The 21,759-nt window shown below is 35.2% G+C and overlaps 1 protein-coding gene across 2 annotated transcripts in view; it reads right to left on the bottom strand.

Annotated features, from left to right (window-relative positions):
- Positions 1–21,759, bottom strand: part of LOC120422430 (midnolin homolog) — a 330,394-nt gene that overhangs the window by 175,338 nt on the left and 133,297 nt on the right. The gene's annotated exons all lie outside the window — the stretch shown is intronic.

Here is a 21,759-nt window from a genome sequence, read left to right as displayed (position 1 = left end):
CCCGATCAACGATGATGTAGGAAGGACTTGAGTAAGCCAATCAGGATGAAACACGAAATAAAATTCTTTTCTTTTCACACACAATGCCAACCGGTATTTGTAGAACTAAAATTCGTGCAAAAACTTATACACGTGGGTGTACAGATGGCGTAGTAAAAAAAATGGAATTGTTCACCTAGCGCTCACATTCAATTCCAGTTCCAAGTTGCATGCGGGTATGGAGATCATACATACGTACGTACATACATACCCAGCTCTGGTCGAAACGTTTTTTTTTAAGTTTTTAACCTTATCTCAAAATTTAAACAAAACATATCACAAAATGATTTGATAGAAACATCAAAACTAACAAAACATCAACTCACTGAAAATAAAAGTTACATAAAATTTAAATTTTGTAAAAAGTCATATAGTGCACTATTGGATATAAAAATGTTAAAATATATTTTACAATCGATTAAAACCTTTTTTTTTAATCAAAAATTCTTAGTAGAAAAATGCCCCCTGAAAAGACTTGTTGCCCATTACAAAAAATTAGGAAAGAAATTTCAATGACTTCAATGACTTAATATTTCAAAGGTGTGTTGTCCTTCATGAGCTATTTTTGAAAAAAGAAAAAAAGGAATATTTAATTTGATAAAACTTTTCATGTAATTATTATAAGTCAAGAAGACATTTTTGCATCTTTAGTTCGTCTTTAAAAGTAATTATTATTTTTTTAAAGCTGTCCATACAAAAAGTTTACTGAAATGCTCAAAAATCTCCATCTGTAGAGCGGATTATTGTGGCAATTACTTGGAAACGAGACAAGATATCAAAATAAAGCACATTTTAAGATTTTAAAACAAAGTCAATAAAAAATCGAATTTTCGAATTCTTTGATTTTTTTTTAAATTGGCAATTCTGCCTAATGACTTTCGACCAACTTGTGCCATAGTTCAAAAACATGACATTTTTGGACATCTTGTTTATTTGTGATTTTTGTTTTATTTCGGGGAAAATGGAATTGAAAATAGATAAATTTACTGTAGAGAGTAACTTTTTTTTAAAGTTACTAGCAAAACCAACAACTTTTTTGAAGACACCGATAAGAAAATTCGTTCCGAAAATCCGATTTTGTTCCAAAACAAAATTACATAAAATAATGGTCGCCTAAAGCATTACAATATTTTTCTACTGAGCAATTCTCTACGAAATCGGTATTTTTTAGATTTTTTTTTTTATTTTTTAATCCGACTGAAACTTTTTTGGTTCCTTTGGTATGCCCAAAGAAGCCATTTTGCATCATTAGTTCGTCCATATAATTTTCCATACAAATTTGGCAGCTGTCCATACAAAAACGATGTATGAAAATTCAAAAATCTGTATCTTTTGAATGAATTTTTTAATCGATTTGGTGTCTTCGGCAAAGTTGTAGGTATGGATATGGACTACACTGAAAAAAAATGATGCACGTTAAAAATTTTTTTGGTGATTTTTATTTAACTTTTTGTCATTAAAACTTGATTTGCAAAAAAACATTATTTTTAATTTTTTTATATATGTTTTAGAGGACATCAAATGCCAACTTTTCAGAATTTTCCAGGTTGTGCAAAAAATCTTTGACAAAAATGGAAATATGATTTTTTTAATCAATACTGATTTTTTCAAAAAATGGAAATATTGATCGCAAAATGTTTTCAACTTCATTTTTCGATGTAAAATCAAATTTGCAATCAAAAAGTACTTTCGTGAAATTTTAATAAAGTGCACCGTTTTAAAGTTAAAACCATTTTTAGGTAACTTTTTTGAAAATAGTCGCAGTTTTTCATTTTTTTAAATTAGTGCACATGTTTGCCCTCTTGTTTTATTTTTAGTGTTTGAATTTGCATTTATTTTGTTAAGTTTATGTTTGTTTTTGGTAGCATTTGGAAAATACTGCCATCTCCTATTATTTCATTTAGCCAATCTCATCTTTCCATGTTTTAAAAGTCATTTAAAAAAGTTCAGTTGTTTTTCACATTTTCTGCTTTTAAATGGCACGAATATCATTTAAATTGTAAAAAAATGCGTATAGGCATAGTCTGAGATACTAGAAAAAATTATTGCTTACTTCTTTTTACTTAAAATATCGGAAATGTTAGTAAAAAAACGCAGCAAAGGTTGACCCTAGAAAAACTACATTTGGCACAATGGCAAAGTCTTTAAAGATCAAAAAATGTTGAAAAATGGGTTTTAGGTGATTTTGTTTAAATCGAAGCCCGTCTGAAGATTCTTTTCAGAAATCCTAAATCTGCAACCAAATCAGCAAATTGTAGTCGTAATTGAGGAGTTCCAAAAAGTAAAAAAATAAGCTTTTTGGAAATTAAACTTATTTTGACAGTACAATAAAATTTGACAAATTTGATTGAGAGTGCAACTTATCTTTTCCAATTTTCTCTACAATAAACTTTAATTTTGCCGGGGCCAACAAATCTCTTTTATGGTTTCTGATTTTTTATTGGTTAACAAGTTTTTTTTATTCCAACATCCATCAAAATTGTGTGGAGATTTGATCAAAAGAAAAGGTTATCAATAAATATGTTTCCGAAGAAAGTTTATTTTTTTCATACAAATAGACAAAATACAAAAAAATATATAATGGGTAATGTTCATAAAAAATCCCTTTTTCTTAATTTTGGAAGTTTAGGCAAAAAAAACACATCTTTTTTGTATTAAGTCAAATCAATCTTATTCTTTAAATGTACTAAAATATGAAAGAGTTAATGCAATTTGAAATCGATACAACATATCAAAACTTGGCAAATGTTTAAGTTTGAATGACTAAAGTATCTCGTTCAAAATTACTTGTAAATGTTGCTTTTTTGCATCATTCATCGTCAACCTATCAAAATGATGAAAGGAAAAAAAGCAAGAATAGTACAATTTATTGAATTCAACACTAGTTTTCACAGCCATCAGTTAATAGAGGAAAAATTTGGTTAAATTTGTACAATATAAGTATTATTTCACGTTTTTTAGACAAAAAAAAAACTACTGAGATAACCATAAAAATAAACATTCGACTCTTTCCTTATGTTTGGTTCTCAATTGATATTGTTTTTTCAGCATATTTTAATAACTTTTTGAGGCATAGTTTGAACTCTTCATCCAATTGACATTTATTAACAATAATTTATACCTGCAACTTGAATTGAAATCATCTTGGCTTACCTGAAATGAAAAAAATAAAAATATATTTTTAGTAAAAAGAAACAGCGATTTGGGAAAAAATGTTTTTGGATCAAAAAATGAAATGATTATTATTTTTTGTATACATTTTGTTCTGAAAAAAAAATTAAAAAAAATGCATGTAGGTATGTTTGCATTCAAGTTAATCAAACGTTGTACTAGTCATTCTCTTCTTCCTTCATCTTGTTTTTTTTTTCATTAATTAAAAAGAGACAAGAATTCCAATTACCAAAGCTTCTGTTCGTACGGGAAGCACTTACTCCGTCTGAACTTTGCACTTCTATCCCTGCAACATTGGCATTAAGAAGATGGGGTCCTTTTCTAGAACCAGTTATAAAAATAAATCTAAATAGAAGAGCAGCATGAAATTTCATCGAGCATCTTATGTTGGCATATTAGCTTCTAGGAGACGTTTTCAATTTAAATAGCGTAATAAATTGCTCAGTAGGATGAGAGCAAGCAAGTATATTATATAAATATTGGATGAAAATAGTACTGAAGTCTTAACCTGAAAAAATAAGAAACTTCCCATCGGTCCCTGGCTGGAGGAATGAAAACACACAAAAACTTTGAACACGGAAAAATATTGAAGATACTATTAGGAGCGCCAGAGAAAGGTGAACTTACCATTCAGTTTCATACGAAGCACTGCTTCAATGAATAACTTTTCAATGTTAATTGTTCGCATTTTCTATAGAAAAACTAACTTAATCAACCTATGTGGTTGGAGCCTTCCTCACTCATTACCAACAATGGCTGATTTGATGGGGTTGTACACAAATTTCATCTATTTTTAGAACCGGAATAATAAAGTACATAAATATGACTTAAGTGACCATATCTCGAGACAGGGTTGCCAGGTCTTCAATTTTTTGGACTTGTTGGAATGGTTTTTCGATAACCTAACCAACGATGGGTCGGATAGTGGATCCAGACATAGTTTACATACATTTAAGTGAGATCCGGCTACAAAAAAGGTACATAAATGTCACTTAAGTGACCATATCTCAAGACAGGGTTGCCAGATCTTCAATATTTTGGACTCGTTGGAAAGTTCTTTTGATAACCTATCCAACGATGGGTCAGATGGTGGATCCGGACATAGTTTACAGACATTTAAGTGAGATCCGGCTACAAAAAAGTACATAAATATCACTTAAGTTACCATATCTCGAGACAGGGTTGCCAGATCTTCAATGATTTGGACTCGTTGGAAAGGTCTTTTGATAACCTAAACAACGATGGGTCGGATGGTGGATCCGGACATAGTTTACAGACATTTAAGTGAGATCCGGCTACAAAAAAGTACATAAATGTCACTTAAGTGACCATATCTCGAGACAGGGTTGCCAGATCTTCAATGTTTTGGATTTGTTGGAAAGGTCTTTTGATAACCTAACCAACGATGGATCGGATAGTGGATCCAGACATAGTTTACATACATTTAAGTGAGATCCGGTTTCCAAAAAGTACATAAATATCACTTAAGTGGACATATCTCCAGACAGGGTTGCCAGATCTTCAATGTTTTTGACTCGTTGGAAAGGTCTTTTGATAACCTAACCAACGATGGGTCGGATGGTGGATCCGGACATAGTTTACAGACATTTAAGTGAGATCCGGCTACAAAAAAGTACATAAATGTCACTTAAGTGACCATATCTCGAGACAGGGTTGCCAGATCTTCAATGTTTTGGATTTGTTGGAAAGGTCTTTTGATAACCTAACCAACGATGGATCGGATAGTGGATCCAGACATAGTTTACATACATTTAAGTGAGATCCGGTTTCCAAAAAGTACATAAATATCACTTAAGTGGACATATCTCCAGACAGGGTTGCCAGATCTTCAATGTTTTGGACTCGTTGGAAAGGTCTTTTGATAACCTATCCAACGATGGGTCGGATGGTGGGTCCGGACATAGTTTACATACATTTAAGTGAGATCCGGATATATGTGAAAACACATTTTTATACATAACTTTTGAACTACTTATCGAAACTTCAATCTGTATAAAACTAGATCTATGGGACCCTAAACCAAGTCGAATGCAACAGGTTCGGGTCAAATCGGTTCAGCCAGTGCCGAGAAACATGAGCTAGTTTGTTGGTCACATACATACATACACACACACATACACACAGACATTTGTTCAGTTTTCGATTCTGAGTCGATATGTATACATGAAGGTGGGTCTACGACGTTTTTATACAAAGTTCATTTTAAGAGCAGGATTATAGCCTTACCTCAGTGAGGAAGGCAAAAAAATGTCCACTATGCTGATCACTAATGAGAAAACTATATATAGTAGGTATATTGAACTTTTCTGTTTCTTCTTTTTTACTTCAATCTTTTCTCTCAACTGAACAAATTAATCCAAAGCAAGAAAAAAGTGCAAATTCAAATTTGATTTTCCTCAAAATTTTCCCGTCATTCTCGCTAATGAGAACAGACTAGGTGGTGGACACTGTTCCGAATTGGTGTCCCAATTCAAGCCGTCGCCTGGCCCTTGCCCGAAATTTTACGGGACATCGATCGATTCGGGGTTTGCCTTTTTCGCAGATTAAAACTGTGAAAATCCAGCCTTGAAGCTGCTGCTCCAAACGACAAACTAATTATGAGTGCTATTTCATCTGCGGAATGCTTTCGAGTACAGACTATTAATTATCCCCTCGGCCAGCCAGCCAGCCAGTATTTTGGATGCCAAAGTCTGACGACGACGGAGGAATCAAGAGGAAAAAGTTTTCGCACAAAAAGGCAGCAAATCTGTCACATTGCTGGTGATACTGCGAGGGGAAGGGTTGTGGAAAGTTAGTTGAACAACTTGGAAGAAAACGAGGAATTTCAAACATAACATTTTGTAAAATTTAAAAATAGTAAAAACGTAAAAATAGAATGTTAAAAAATACGATTTATTAGCAACATACATTTTTACATTTAAATCTAGTCCCGACATTTCATCGCAAATTTGTAATGACTGCTCTCAGAAAAAAAATAATCTAACGACCCTGGCAAGTAACGTCCTTCGCATTTGGAACAAACTGCAGAAGAAAAAAAAACTCTGCCAGATGTTGGCATCAATCGAGGTCCGTGCCCGCTTAGTTAAGGGCTCAACCCCCCAAGGGGTAGAACTAACTAAATACACTTTGGCTGGCTTGTGACATATTGTCATAATTAATAGTTGGCACCAAAAACCCGACTGCAGGGTTTCCGGGCCAACTCGGTTGAATGGGTTTCTCCCAAATGTCGCGATAGAAGCTAGAAATGTGTACCTGTTGATGTCAGTTCTGAAACGGTGTCAGCCCTTCAACATTGTAGCAGGGGTTGGTTTCGCACGAATGCAAATGAGGAAAAGTTTGCGCTCAGTTAGAATTGATGACGAACGTGCCGAGATAATCGCACATTTGTTCGGTGGCGAGAGATGTTCTGTCAAATTTGTAAATTTTATGCATGTGTTGAGTTGGGGCATTTTTTGAAGTTGTCCCAGCTAACTCTGTGACAGGGTACGAAATTATTAATCATCTTTGCCGCGTGTTACAATGTTTGTGCGGAAATGTTTGAAAGGGCAACCATGCAGAGATTTTTTCTGTTAGTTAGAACATTCAAGGTTACTCATTTATTAAATGATCAATCTATATTTTTACATAAAAAATCTCAGATATTGGATCTCTTAAGATCCAAATAGAGAATGACTTTTTTCAATGTTTAGTAAATTATTTACTTTTAGAAACACTTTTTCAAATTTCCCCCAAAAAGAATGTGCCATTTTTTTAATTTAGCATTCTACGTCAAACACGGCGTTGCGCCCAAGCCAGGGAATTGCTGATTGAGATGTTTCCTTTTTCAACACCTGGATCGAACCCCTCCAAAACCACAAACTTCGCATATAAAATACGACCAATCCACCTGCTTCCGGCTGTTGGGAAGCCTCTATTTAAGTCACAAAACATCAACTAACTTTCCTCTCCAAGAAGAAGAAGAGTATATGGCCCTATTTTGGACCTACTATGCAAAGCGTCAACATATTTCGCATTGTTTTCATCAACGGTCTAACTAATTTGGCTCGTTTCAGGATTGTTTTGTGCCTTAATTTATGCTCAACAAAGTGTACTATTGAAATTTGGGAATAATTTAACCATTTCATTGTAATAAGCATTTCGAGTAAAACATTTTTTGGATGCTTTTTGGACTTATTGAATGTATTTTGGAGACATCGCTGAACCTATTTTGGACCTACACTCTGACTGGTTGAAATTTGGACAACTCGAATTGCGGCGTGCGGCGGCCTCACGCACACTTGCGGAAACTCGGTTTGATAAACAAAAGGGCCTATCCACGATTATAATTTGGAAAATATTTATTCCAGAAATTAAATAATTATGATAAAACAATGGATTTGAATTTGAAAACGTGTTTTTATTATATTGAATGGAAACTCACGCTTCTTTAGCAGGTCTCTGTCCTATTTACAATTTGCGTATTCTTACGACCTAATTGTTCAAGCATTAGAACATATAAGACAACCCGTTATTAGTCGCAATAAAACACCTTAACTTAAAATGAAATGAATAACAGATATACATACACAATACATAACAAGTTACAATGAAAAAAGGTTCTAAATTTTACGCAGAGCTTAAGTTCAAATATTATTAAACAATCAAGAAATTTTAAAGGGAGATAATAGCTTGTAACTTGGTGTGAAACTTTCTCATCTGTCATGGTAAACTTTACAGTTGCTTGACAAAAAGTTTAACTACATGTTGCACTTTTAAAAACAATTTAATGTTTGAAAAAATCTTTGTTTGAATACCAGGGTGCCTTTGATAGTCATAGTTTGTTTTGTTAAAAGGAGATGAAGTGTTCAAACATTATTTTTACTTCGAACTTACCATCACTTAGGTTGCTGATATAATTTTTAAGAAAATCGTTTATGTCAATATTTAGTTAACTAAGTTTATAAGCTTTTTAACCTTATACATATAAGTTTTAGGTAAAATTGTTAAAAATTCAGAACTTTGCCTGAAATTCGTTGAAACTAGTTTTGTTTATTAAATTATAGATTTATATTACATGTTTAACTGAATTCAAAGAACGAATCAAAAGTCTTTACATTTTATATGAAATTTGTTTTACTGGAAACGCCTTTAAATTAGGAGATTTTTTTAAATTATCTTCCAAAAACAAATAAAATGTAATAAAACTTATTATCCACAAACTTATTTTACCTTTTCCTAGTAGAAGATTGTCTGAAGAATCCGAAAATGCATTCCGTTTTATGATTCAAAATTATATTCATTGAGAAAATCATGACACTTTGAGAAGATTAAAATAATGCTATTTATCAACATTTGCTTAATTATTGTTAACTAACTTTTTAAACTTTTAAAAATTACATGAAAAGTTCTTCATGAGGTACTGACCGTGGTTGAGAAGTGCTCACATACCACGGTCAGTATGATTCCATACCATTCCGTACGTATTTAATTTGTATTCTTCATTTTGCGGAAAAATCTCAATCAGATATGTCTCAAATCATAAAATTCACAAAGTTAACATCGCACCTCTTTTGCTATTTTTTTTCGATGATTTTTATTTTTCTAGCTGGTTCAATTGTGTTTCTAACATGATATATTTTTTTTTCATGGTAATTTTTTTTTTCATATGAATATTTCTCTGATTAGTTTGCAAAACGTCGTAACAGCCATCACGATCTCCGACACTTATTTGATTTTTTTTTCTCTGAATCAAACCAAATTTTGTTTGTTTTTCAGTAAAGAGCATTTTGAAGTTGTACATTTTTTATTTATAATTCGTAAATTGATCGAGAGCTGATCGAAAAATTGATTTGTTTATAACTAGCGCTTAGGATCTTTTAAAACTAACTCAAGATTTTTTAAATTTAATTCATACGACTTTTTCAAAAACCACTCGTAAGCAATGTTGACAGCTCCTGTCACGGTGACAGCTGACGATTAAATGAACTAGACCCTTTAGGTTTTTCAATCGTTTCCCCTTCAATTCCAACAGGGTAGCCAGTTTGCATTTTTTTTTTTGAAGCAAAAATTAAAAATATATGCAGCTAAATTGGTGATAATGATGTTAAGACAAAAATAAATCAACATCAGTTTTAATTTTGGGATACTTTGCAATCGGTCCTAACAATCATCTAAATCTCTATCATCAATTTGCATTTTTATCGTTTAAAAAACATATTTTCGTTGTTTCTGTTAATCATTTGCTTTTTAAAACTTAGATTTCTTTCAAATAATTACAGTAAAGAAATTCAATTCAAAATATAAATTAAAAATAATCAATAAATTTCAATGAAATATCGAAATAAATTGATAAACTAAACTGGCAACACCTTGTTATACATGCCTTGAACCGACGGCAAAGTAGGTCCAAAAACTGATCCAACGCGACTGATTTGAAAAAATATTTTGAATTGAGTTTTTTTCGATAATAGAATAGTTATTTCAATGGTTTAGTGATGAAAAACATAAAAAAATAAATAAACAACAGTTACATTGCTCGGAAACCGGACGAAATTGCTTGGTGTCAGTGCAAAACAGAAAAAATCATCAAGGTGTCGCGAGCCAAATCTGATAAGCAACGAGGCTGGAATTTTTGGACCTAATCTATGTGCTAGGAAAATGGTAGGAAATACGAATGGCATTGGAAAAAGTGGCTGAAAAAGCGGAAATAATCAAAAATGTTAACATTTTTGGAAGAGGTAAGCTACAAGACGATCCTGCTTACACTTTCTGTTGGTTGGATTCAGTGAATTCGTACTTTAAAAGCTTGAACTACCTCGATTAATAAAAATAGGTCCAAAATAGGTACTAGGTCCAAAATAGGCTCATATACCCTAGTAAATATCACTTTTGAAGTCCCGCTCAAGAATGCGCTGTAAATTTTATCTCTGACAAGCCGACGACTTAGTTTCGAATCACTTTTCACATTTGGCGTTCTACCTTTTCTCTTGCTTTCTTCTGAGGTTAGGTTTCCCAAAAGTGACGCACTTTTGCTTCGAATGTTGACATTTACCACTCGGATTTTTGCTTTCGGTTGATCTGCCAACCCAGATGACATATGTGCGCACACTAATTAGTGACCCCTTCTTAGTACGCACACACACACTCTTCTAACACGGACTTCACCCGCAATTAGATTAGAATTTCCCCAAAATTCCCCCATCTTGAAGCACTGCCGTCATCATCTCAAATGAGTGGGTAAAACAGAGAAGGAAAGAAAACTTTCCGCGTGTTTTATTTTGAGAAACTTAATGAAATGACGATATTTCCCTCCCCTCCCTTAATTCCCACCCCTGACGGTCTGCCAACACTGCTGCTGCTGAGGATCAAGGCAAAACGACAGAGCCGAGTCTTCGAGTGGCGCGGCAGTCAGTGAAAAAGGTGTTTTTGGGAATCGCGACGGTTGTGTCGTTCGAAACAGCGGCGCGCACTCGTTCAGAACGGAACGGTTCGGGGGTTAATGAAGAAACGTGAATAGTGGGAAAGAAGGTTGTGGTCAAAATTGGAAACGGTATTATTTTTGAACATATTTAAAACATTTCTAGAGTAGTCATCAACTCAGGAAAAAAAACTATACTCTCAAAAACATACCACATTTTTTTCACAGAACCCTCTCTAATCCACCTAAAAGTAAAAAAGAACCTTTCTTGCTAAATTAAAGGGACAAATTAATTCACGTACATGGGCTGGCGTTTATGCTCGTCTTGACGACTTGTCGATCTTTCAAGTGAGAACAACCCGAGAATTGACTGAGAAAATGTGTTAAAAATAAGACTTAAAACACAAAATTTTGGAAAATCTTCAATTTGGCAAAGCTGTTTTTGAAAATTTAGTTGTCAGACTTCGATTTAATTTTCCGTTAAAATAGACGAAAAAACACCTCTTAAAATATTTCTATTCACCTTAACCAATTCTTCATAATAAAAAAATGTTCGCTTCCGATCCGAAATTTTAGAATTTATGAGCAGTTTTCGAATGATGGAAGGCACATAAAAAAACTGGTACAACACCTTCAAAGCTTGTACTTTGAAAAAATTTGCTTCCGAGCCAAAAATCTGACCCGTGCACCAATTTTCCAAAAATTCTGCTTTTGTTCAGGAAATCTTAATCTTTTCTTTTGTTATTGCGCAATTCTCACTAACTTGGACTTCGCACTAAATTATTGCTATCGATCGCACTATTGCGACTTGTCAAACTGGCTTGAGAAATTTTAATTTTCTCAAAAAATGATCATAGCGAGCCGATGTTGCTCACCTGTCAATCGCAATTTTAAAGTGCGAATGTCCAGTTTGGTGGAAATTGCGACTGGAAATGTAAATAAACAACTGCCGGTTGCCTAGTTTTTGAAAATTTTGTTGTCAAAAGTGCGATAGAAAAGTGCGGGCCAAATCCAAGTTACAGTGCAAGGATCAATAAAAATTAAAATTAAAAAAGGCGCAATTGAGGAATCTTTGGTTTCGCAAACTGACTTTTTTTTTGTATTTTCTCATATGAATGTCAAAAGAAAATGTTTTTTTTTTTTGTTAGAATTATTTTTTTTAAAGGCGATTTTTGGAAAAAAAAAATCTCATGATCTTATCATCTTATCATGTTTATACAGTCGAGAGCGGGAGGTATGACATTATAGAACGAAAAATCAAAGCATGCTGTTTGAAGGGACTGAAAAAATAGATGTAGCAATATTGATATTGAGAAGATCATCAGCCAGAGAGTCGACTGTATGAAAAATCAAATTTGCAATCGAAAATGGCTTAAATTTTTTTCGATAAAGTTCAGCGCTTTCAAGCTATATGAATTTCAATGTCAAATTTATTGTTAAATGTTCAGTTGTTTGCAGGTTAACAAAACTTAATGAAAAAAGCACCCTTGCAAACAAATATTTTTGAATTAATATGAAAATTTCCTACGTTTTAAACTTTGTTGATCAAACTAAAAACGAAAAAAAATGGAAGCCAAAATTTTAACATTTGAATGAAAAACATGTTTCAAAATGGATAAAACTCCTGTCCAGATGTTTTGCAAACATATGTTTTCAAAATATCTCAGTAAAAAAATTAGCATTAGCATTAGCATTAGCATTAGCAATAAAGGTCGCACAATTCCGGATGGCTGCACAACGCTTATCTTGCTGTTTAACTGTAATTAAACGTATAATAGCACTAGACTCTCATCCGGTTACAATATTCCAACACGGGAGATACCATGTTTTCCTCTTTAGATGAGCGTGTAATACTATCCAGTAAGATAAGGGGCTCCTGGCCGGTACCTTGCTAACCTCGGGGATTGGAAGGCATGTTAGTAAACATCTATCTAGAATGCGCAGAGATCTCTACGTCACCTAGTGGTATAGATGTTTGTAGGGAGGTTTTGGACTCAATGTTAGTAAATTGAACGTTTGTTTTTTTTAACACCACCACCACCACCACCAAAACCATCACCACAAAAAGCCATGCTAGATTTTAATACAAATACATTACAAAACGAACACAACAATAAAACCATCTTCCTGGCCCTGCTGCCCACACGATACTGACGCGCAATAATATTAATTACCACAAAGACCCCCCACTGCATGCATGACTTGAACATGAACACGAACATAGCACAAAGAGAACACCACAAAATTCCACCTTCCCATCACCACTGCTTGCACGATACTGACGCGCAATAATATCAATTACCACAATGACCCCCCTCTGCATGCTTGACTCGAACATGAACACGAACATAGCACAAAGAGAACACCACAAAAATCCACCTTCTCATCACCACTGCTTGCACGATACTGACGCGCAATAATATCAATTACCACAATGACCCCCCACTGCATGCATGACTCGAACATGAACACGAACATAGCACAAAGAGAACACCACAAAAATCCACCTTCCCATCACCACTGCTTGCACGATACTGACGCGCAATAATATCAATTACCACAATGACCCCCCACTGCATGCTTGACTCGAACATGAACACGAACATAGCACAAAGAGAATACCACAAAAATCCACCTTCTCATCACCACTGCTTGCACGATACTGACGCGCAATAATATCAATTACCACAATGACCCCCACTGCATGCATGATTCGAACATGAACACGAACATAGCACAAAGAGAACACCACAAAAATCCACCTTCTCATCACCACTGCTTGCACGATACTGACGCGCAATAATATCAATTACCACAATGACCCCCCACTGCATGCATGACTCGAACATGAACACGAACATAGCACAAAGAGAACACCACAAAAATCCACCTTCCCATCACCACTGCTTGCACGATACTGACGCGCAATAATATCAATTACCACAATGACCCCCCACTGCATGCTTGACTCGAACATGAACACGAACATAGCACAAAGAGAACACCACAAAAATCCACCTTCTCATCACCACTGCTTGCACGATACTGACGCGCAATAATATCAATTACCACAATGACCCCCCACTGCATGCATGACTCGAACATGAACACGAACATAGCACAAAGAGAACACCACAAAAATCCACCTTCCCATCACCACTGCTTGCACGATACTGACGCGCAATAATATCAATTACCACAATGACCCCCCACTGCATGCTTGACTCGAACATGAACACGAACATAGCACAAAGAGAATACCACAAAAATCCACCTTCTCATCACCACTGCTTGCACGATACTGACGCGCAATAATATCAATTACCACAATGACCCCCACTGCATGCATGACTCGAACATGAACACGAACATAGCACAAAGAGAACACCACAAAAATCCACCTTCCCATCACCACTGCTTGCACGATACTGACGCGCAATAATATCAATTACCACAATGACCCCCCACTGCATGCTTGACTCGAACATGAACACGAACATAGCACAAAGAGAATACCACAAAAATCCACCTTCTCATCACCACTGCTTGCACGATACTGACGCGCAATAATATCAATTACCACAATGACCCCCCACTGCATGCATGACTCGAACATGAACACGAACATAGCACAAAGAGAACACCACAAAAATCCACCTTCCCATCACCACTGCTTGCACGATACTGACGCGCAATAATATCAATTACCACAATGACCCCCCACTGCATGCTTGACTCGAACATGAACACGAACATAGCACAAAGAGAATACCACAAAAATCCACCTTCTCATCACCACTGCTTGCACGATACTGACGCGCAATAATATCAATTACCACAATGACCCCCACTGCATGCATGACTCGAACATGAACACGAACATAGCACAAAGAGAACACCACAAAATTCCACCTTCCCATCACCACTGCTTGCACGATACTGACGCGCAATAATATCAATTACCACAATGACCCCCCACTGCATGCTTGACTCGAACATGAACACGAACATAGCACAAAGAGAACACCACAAAAATCCACCTTCTCATCACCACTGCTTGCACGATACTGACGCGCAATAATATCAATTACCACAATGACCCCCCACTGCATGCATGACTCGAACATGAACACGAACATAGCACAAAGAGAACACCACAAAAATCCACCTTCCCATCACCACTGCTTGCACGATACTGACGCGCAATAATATCAATTACCACAATGACCCCCCACTGCATGCTTGACTCGAACATGAACACGAACATAGCACAAAGAGAATACCACAAAAATCCACCTTCTCATCACCACTGCTTGCACGATACTGACGCGCAATAATATCAATTACCACAATGACCCCCACTGCATGCATGATTCGAACATGAACACGAACATAGCACAAAGAGAACACCACAAAAATCCACCTTCTCATCACCACTGCTTGCACGATACTGACGCGCAATAATATCAATTACCACAATGACCCCCCACTGCATGCATGACTCGAACATGAACACGAACATAGCACAAAGAGAACACCACAAAAATCCACCTTCCCATCACCACTGCTTGCACGATACTGACGCGCAATAATATCAATTACCACAATGACCCCCCACTGCATGCTTGACTCGAACATGAACACGAACATAGCACAAAGAGAACACCACAAAAATCCACCTTCTCATCACCACTGCTTGCACGATACTGACGCGCAATAATATCAATTACCACAATGACCCCCCACTGCATGCATGACTCGAACATGAACACGAACATAGCACAAAGAGAACACCACAAAAATCCACCTTCCCATCACCACTGCTTGCACGATACTGACGCGCAATAATATCAATTACCACAATGACCCCCCACTGCATGCTTGACTCGAACATGAACACGAACATAGCACAAAGAGAATACCACAAAAATCCACCTTCTCATCACCACTGCTTGCACGATACTGACGCGCAATAATATCAATTACCACAATGACCCCCACTGCATGCATGACTCGAACATGAACACGAACATAGCACAAAGAGAACACCACAAAATTCCACCTTCCCATCACCACTGCCTGCACGATACTCTCAAAATATCTCAGTAAAAAAAAAAAAAAAAAAAAAAAAAAAAAAAAAAAAAAACAAAAAAAAAAAAAATTGTGAGAAAAGATTTTTTTTTTGTAGTGCTGTACTTTGGAAGTTCATGAAAATTCGAAATATTTCTAAACGAGCACTAACATGCTAAATATGATTTTAAATGCAGAAAAATGCATTGTTTTTTTGGGGGGACGTATCAACAATAGAAAAAAGTTTTAACACAAAGACCACATTTCCTGACCAAAATAATGTACTTGACAAAATTGGTCAAAATTTTCCCTTGGTTGGCCATATTCAGCTAACAATAAAATAATAATGATTTGAGTTATGGAAAATTGGTCAAAATTTTCCCAAAGTTAAATTCAAAATAGTAGAACATTTAGGATATGACTGCCGATTTTTTCAACCATTTTCAATCAAAGTTTTAGGAAAGCTATCATTTTTTTTTCTTACTTCCAATGCACAGTGGTCCAGATCGCAAAATTAGGTGGAAAACGGATTTTCCGAAAAATGGAAGAGTTGTTGTAAATAAAAAGGAGCAACTTTTGAATTGGTTGAAAATTAGGGTGGTTCACGATTAAGGTGATTTTGAAAATCTAACTTTTCAGGATTATTTTTGGTTTTTTTTTTGTCTTCTAGAAAGTTCTTGGGTTTGCCAATTCAAGCAACTTTGTTCAAGATACAAAAATTTTATCTCGAAATCTACGCCTTCTACGACCAAATTTATAGAAAGCATCTAAGCAAACCTTTGAAAATCAGTTGTTTGAACGTGGAAATTCAGGATTAAGTTTTAGAGAAAAGTGATATTCGGGGCACTTTTAGAGCTCTAAAAAACACACATTTTTATTTTTTGACAAGTCAATTTGGAATTGAGGGTCAAAAGTTACAGTCTTTTTAAGCTAAAAAAGATGCAAATTTAAAACTTAAATATCTCGAAAAGGCGCAAGCCAAATTTTAAGCACTAGGTTGCATTTGAAAGAGGAGATCCAGCACTACAAACGCTGAAAAAATCTCAGGGGTGTTTTCCTTTAAACTCGAGATATCTTCATTTGAAAAGTCTAATTTTCAAGGGAAAACCATATGGGACCACCCTAACGAAATTCGAAAATTGTCCAAATATATGTTTTTCCATGTAATTTTGCGCGCTGAATCTGAATCTGCCCTCATAATTGAGCTAAAGTGTCTAAAAATTTTTGGTCATATTTTGGGTTTAAATGATAATTTTAAATAAATTTGTAAACCTTTTTTTTCCAAAATTTTGTCCAATTAAATCCCAGTGTGCCCCTCTCTCAGTATCGACGAAACGCCGACGTCAGCAGGCCATCACGCGCTAGCATTTTCGGCTGCCAGCTTTTCCTAAGACCACGTCTGTACCGGCACCGACATCGGGAAAGAGCGACCGGTGTTGTAAGCCAACACTGAGTGAGTGAATTTCCACGCGCGGGACTCATCAAAGTGGGAGGGGATAGGAAAATTGGTGGAAAGTCGTCTTGTGACGGTACGCATCAGCAAAAATCGAGGGAAAATAAACAGTTAAGAGTCGAGGTTGGCAGTCCTGTAGAATGTGTTGCAGTACAAACAACTGGCTAGAACTAGTTGAAAAAAAAAATGGAGGAAAAAATGGCAGAACAGAAAATAAAGAACCCAATACAAGGCAATGAAATACTATTAAGGAAAATAGAGAGAAAGACGGAGAGAAAAAAAAAACTTTGTGCTAAAATTACTCTCAAGTGAAATGCCTAATCTAAAATAAAATCCAGTCTATTAATAGAGACAGAGGACAGTGTGCACGGTGTGAGTGATGAGTGAGGAGGATCAGAGAGTGATGCCATGCATGAGGAAAGACTCGGGAAAAGGTGAAGGGAAATGACATTTCATGAGCAGCAGCAGCAGCAGGAGCACACACACACACACACACACACGAGTGGCAGAGGGATTTGTAGCGAGCATCAGAGTTTGACTTTTTTTACTTTCTTGTTTTTTTGTTGGATTGTTTTTCCCAAGATTAGCGATGTTCGGCATGAGATAGCAAAAAAAAATTAAGCGTGTTTATGTTCTAAGATCATCACGGGCTTTTAGTTCGCAGATATTTAACGACTTTTAACGATTCCACTTTTTATTATCTACGATCGTTTGACGCAATTTGTGAGCTTGAAATCAGACTGTTTTTGACAACAAATATTGCCGAAGAAATTTGCAATTTGACGCAAACCTTGACAGCCACTTTTTTTTTTTTTTTTAATTTATATTTATTCAAATTTCTTTTCCATGTACATTCATTCAGTTAAAATATTATTGAGTGTCCAATCACAAACGATGACTTTTCACCTCAATTTTAAATACAAGCAACTTTCATTTATTCATGAAATATTGTAGCTTTCGCTATTCAGTGATTTCAAATGTAGGAGGTCCTACATGTACAAAAGGGAAAAGGGATACCTTAAAACTAACTTATAAACTATATAAAGAGCGGATCAATGCAGCTGAAGACTGCAATGATTTTTGTCGAAATGCATCAATTATCTTATTGGACATAGCATCCAAAGTGTCAACTTCGGCTAATTGATGAAGTTCACTGGTGCTGAACCAGGGAGGAAGTTTCAGAATCATTTTCAGAATTTTGTTCTGAATCCTCTGAAGTTTTTTCTTCCTGGTTAAGCAACAGCTTGTCCAGATCGGCACAGCATAAAGCATGGCAGGTCTGAAAATTTGTTTATAAATTAACAGTTTATTCTTGAGACAAAGTCTAGAATTCCTGTTTATAAGTGGATACAAACATTTAATATATTTGTTACATTTAACCTGGATACTTTCAATGTGATCCTTGTAAGTAAGGTTTTTGTCAAAACCAAGTCCAAGATATTTCACTTGATCCTCCCACTTTAAATTAACCTCATTCATCTTTATAATGTGATGACTTTTTGGTTTAAGAAAATCAGCCCTTGGTTTGTGAGGGAAAATAATAAGTTGAGTTTTTGCAGCATTTGGAGTAATTTTCCATTCTTTCAAATAAGAATTGAAAATATCCAAGCTTTTTTGTAATCTTCTTGTGATGACACGAAGGCTTCTGCCTTTGGCGGAGATGCTTGTGTCATCAGCAAAAAGTGATTTCTGACATCCTGGGGGCAAATCAGGCAAGTCAGAAGTAAAAATATTGTATAAAATTGGACCCAAAATGCTTCCTTGAGGGACGCCAGCACGTACAGGTAGTTGATCAGATTTGCTATTCTGATAACATACCTGCAGAGTACGATCCGTCAAATAATTTTGAATAATTTTCACGATATAAATCGGAAAATTAAACCTTTTCAATTTCGCAATCAATCCCTTATGCCAAACACTGTCAAATGCTTTTTCTATGTCTAGAAGAGCAGCGCCAGTAGAATAGCCCTCAGATTTGTTGTTTCGAATTAAATTTGAAACTCTCAACAACTGATGAGTAGTTGAATGCCCAAGGCGAAATCCAAACTGCTCATCAGCGAAAATTGAATTTTCATTAATGTGCGTCATCATTCTATTAAGAATTATTCTTTCGAATAATTTACTAATAGATGAAAGCAAACTAATGGGCCGATAGCTTGAGGCTTCAGCAGGATTTTTATCCGGTTTCAAAATCGGAATTACTTTGGCATTTTTCCAACTACTGGGAAAATATGCCAAATCAAAACATTTGTTGAAAATTTTGACCAAGCAACTTAAAGTTGCTTCTGGTAATTTTTTAATTAAAATGTAAAAAATGCCATCCTCACCAGGGGCTTTCATATTTTTAAATTTTTTGATAATAGATTTTATTTCATTCAGATCCGTATTAAAAACTTCATCTGATGAAAATTCTTGTTCAACAATATTCTGAAATTCTATTGAAATTTGATTTTCAATAGGACTCAAAACATTCAAGTTGAAATTATGAGCACTCTCAAACTGCTGAGCAAGTTTTTGAGCTTTTTCCCCATTAGTTAATAGAATATTATCACCATCTTTTAAAGAAGGGATGGGTTTTTGAGGTTTCTTAAGAACCTTTGAAAGTTTCCAAAAAGGTTTGGAATAAGGTTTAATTTGTTCGACATCTCTTGCGAACTTTTCATTTCGCAGGAGAGTGAATCTGTGGTCAATAACCTTTTGCAAATCTTTTTGAATTCGCTTCAGTGCAGGATCACGAGAACGTTGATACTGTCTTCGGCGAACATTTTTCAGACGAATCAGAAGCTGAAGATCGTCATCAATAATGGGAGAATCAAATTTGACTTGGACTTTAGGAATAGCAATATTCCTAGCATCCAAAATTGCATTAGTTAAAGATTCCAATGCTGAATCAATATCAGCTTTGGTTTCTAAAACAAAATCATGATTTAAATTATTCTCAATATGATGCTGATACCTGTCCCAATTAGCTTTGTGGTAATTAAACACAGAACTATTGGGTCTGGTAACTGCTTCATGAGAAAGTGAAAAAGTTACTGGAAGATGATCAGAATCAAAATCAGCATGAGTCACTAAAGGACCACAATACTGACTTTGATTTGTCAACACCAAATCAATTGTTGATGGATTTCTAACAGAAGAAAAGCAAGTTGGCCCATTCGGGTATAAAACCGAATAAAGACCAGAAGTGCAATCTCTGAACAAAATTTTACCATTGGAATTTAGTTTTGAATTATTCCAAGATTGGTGTTTGGCATTAAAATCACCGATGATCAAAAATCGAGATCTATGCCGAGTAAGTTTATTCAAATCCCCTTTGAAATAATTTTTATTTTCCCCAGTGCATTGGAATGGCAAATATGCAGCTGCAATCATAATTTTCCCAAAAGAAGTTTCAAGTTCAATGCCCAAACTTTCAATAACTTTTAACTTAAAGTCACGTAACGTGCTATAAGTCATACTACGGTGGATAACTATTGCAACTCCACCGCCATTTCGATTCATTCGGTTATTAGTTATAACTTTATAATCTGGATCACTTTTCAAATAAGTGCCAGTTTTTAGGTGGGAAAAGTTATCCTACACAAGGTTATCCTAGGAATAATTTATAGCGCTATGGCGGCCATCTTTATGGCATGCGGGATAACTTGTCATGGTTATCCTAGGAACAATTTTAAGAGAGAATCCAAAAATTCAAAAAAACGAACAATTAACATTACCTGGACATGTTTCTTGGCAAAACTTACTGCCCTACATTCCTGGAGTATGAAAATTTGGATGTGAATGAAAAAAATTCCAGAAATATTTGAACTTCAAATATTTTAATTCAAATATTCAATAAATTTAAAAATCCTTCTGGGATGGGACTCTGGGTCATTTCCTGGACATGTATTTAGGCAAAACTTGTTGCCCTACATTTCTGGAACATAAAAATACAACTTGGCATGAGGCCATGTGGAGGAAAAAAATTCCAGAAATATTTGAACTTCAAATATTTTAATTCAAATATTTAATAAATTTGAAAATCCTTCTAGGATGGAACTCTGGGTCATTTCCTGGACATGTATTTTGGTAAAACTTGTTGCCCTACATTCCTTGAGCATAAAAATACAACTTGGCATGAGGCCATGTGGAGGAAAAAAATTCCAGAAATATTTGAACTTCAAATATTTTAATTCAAATATTCAATAAATTTAAAAATCCTTCTGGGATGGGACTCTGGGTCATTTCCTGGACATGTATTTTGGTAAAACTTGTTGCCCTACATTCCTTGAGCATAAAAATACAACTTGGCATGAGGCCATGTGGAGGAAAAAAATTCCAGAAATATTTGAACTTCAAATATTTTAATTCAAATATTCAATAAATTTAAAAATCCTTCTGGGATGGGACTCTGGGTCATTTCCTGGACATGTATTTAGGCAAAACTTGTTGCCCTACATTTCTGGAACATAAAAATACAACTTGGCATGAGGCCATGTGGAGGAAAAAAAATCCAGAAATATTTGAACTTCAAATATTTTAATTCAAATATTCAATAAATTTAAAAATCCTTCTAGGATGGGACTCTGGGTCATTTCCTGGACATGTATTTAGGCAAAACTTGTTG

The sequence above is a fragment of the Culex pipiens genome, chromosome 3 (genome assembly GCF_016801865.2).
Source record: "Culex pipiens pallens isolate TS chromosome 3, TS_CPP_V2, whole genome shotgun sequence".
Taxonomy (NCBI): domain Eukaryota; kingdom Metazoa; phylum Arthropoda; class Insecta; order Diptera; family Culicidae; genus Culex; species Culex pipiens.
The sequence above is the reverse complement of the archived record's forward strand: the minus strand, read 5'-3'. Positions and strand labels throughout refer to the sequence as shown.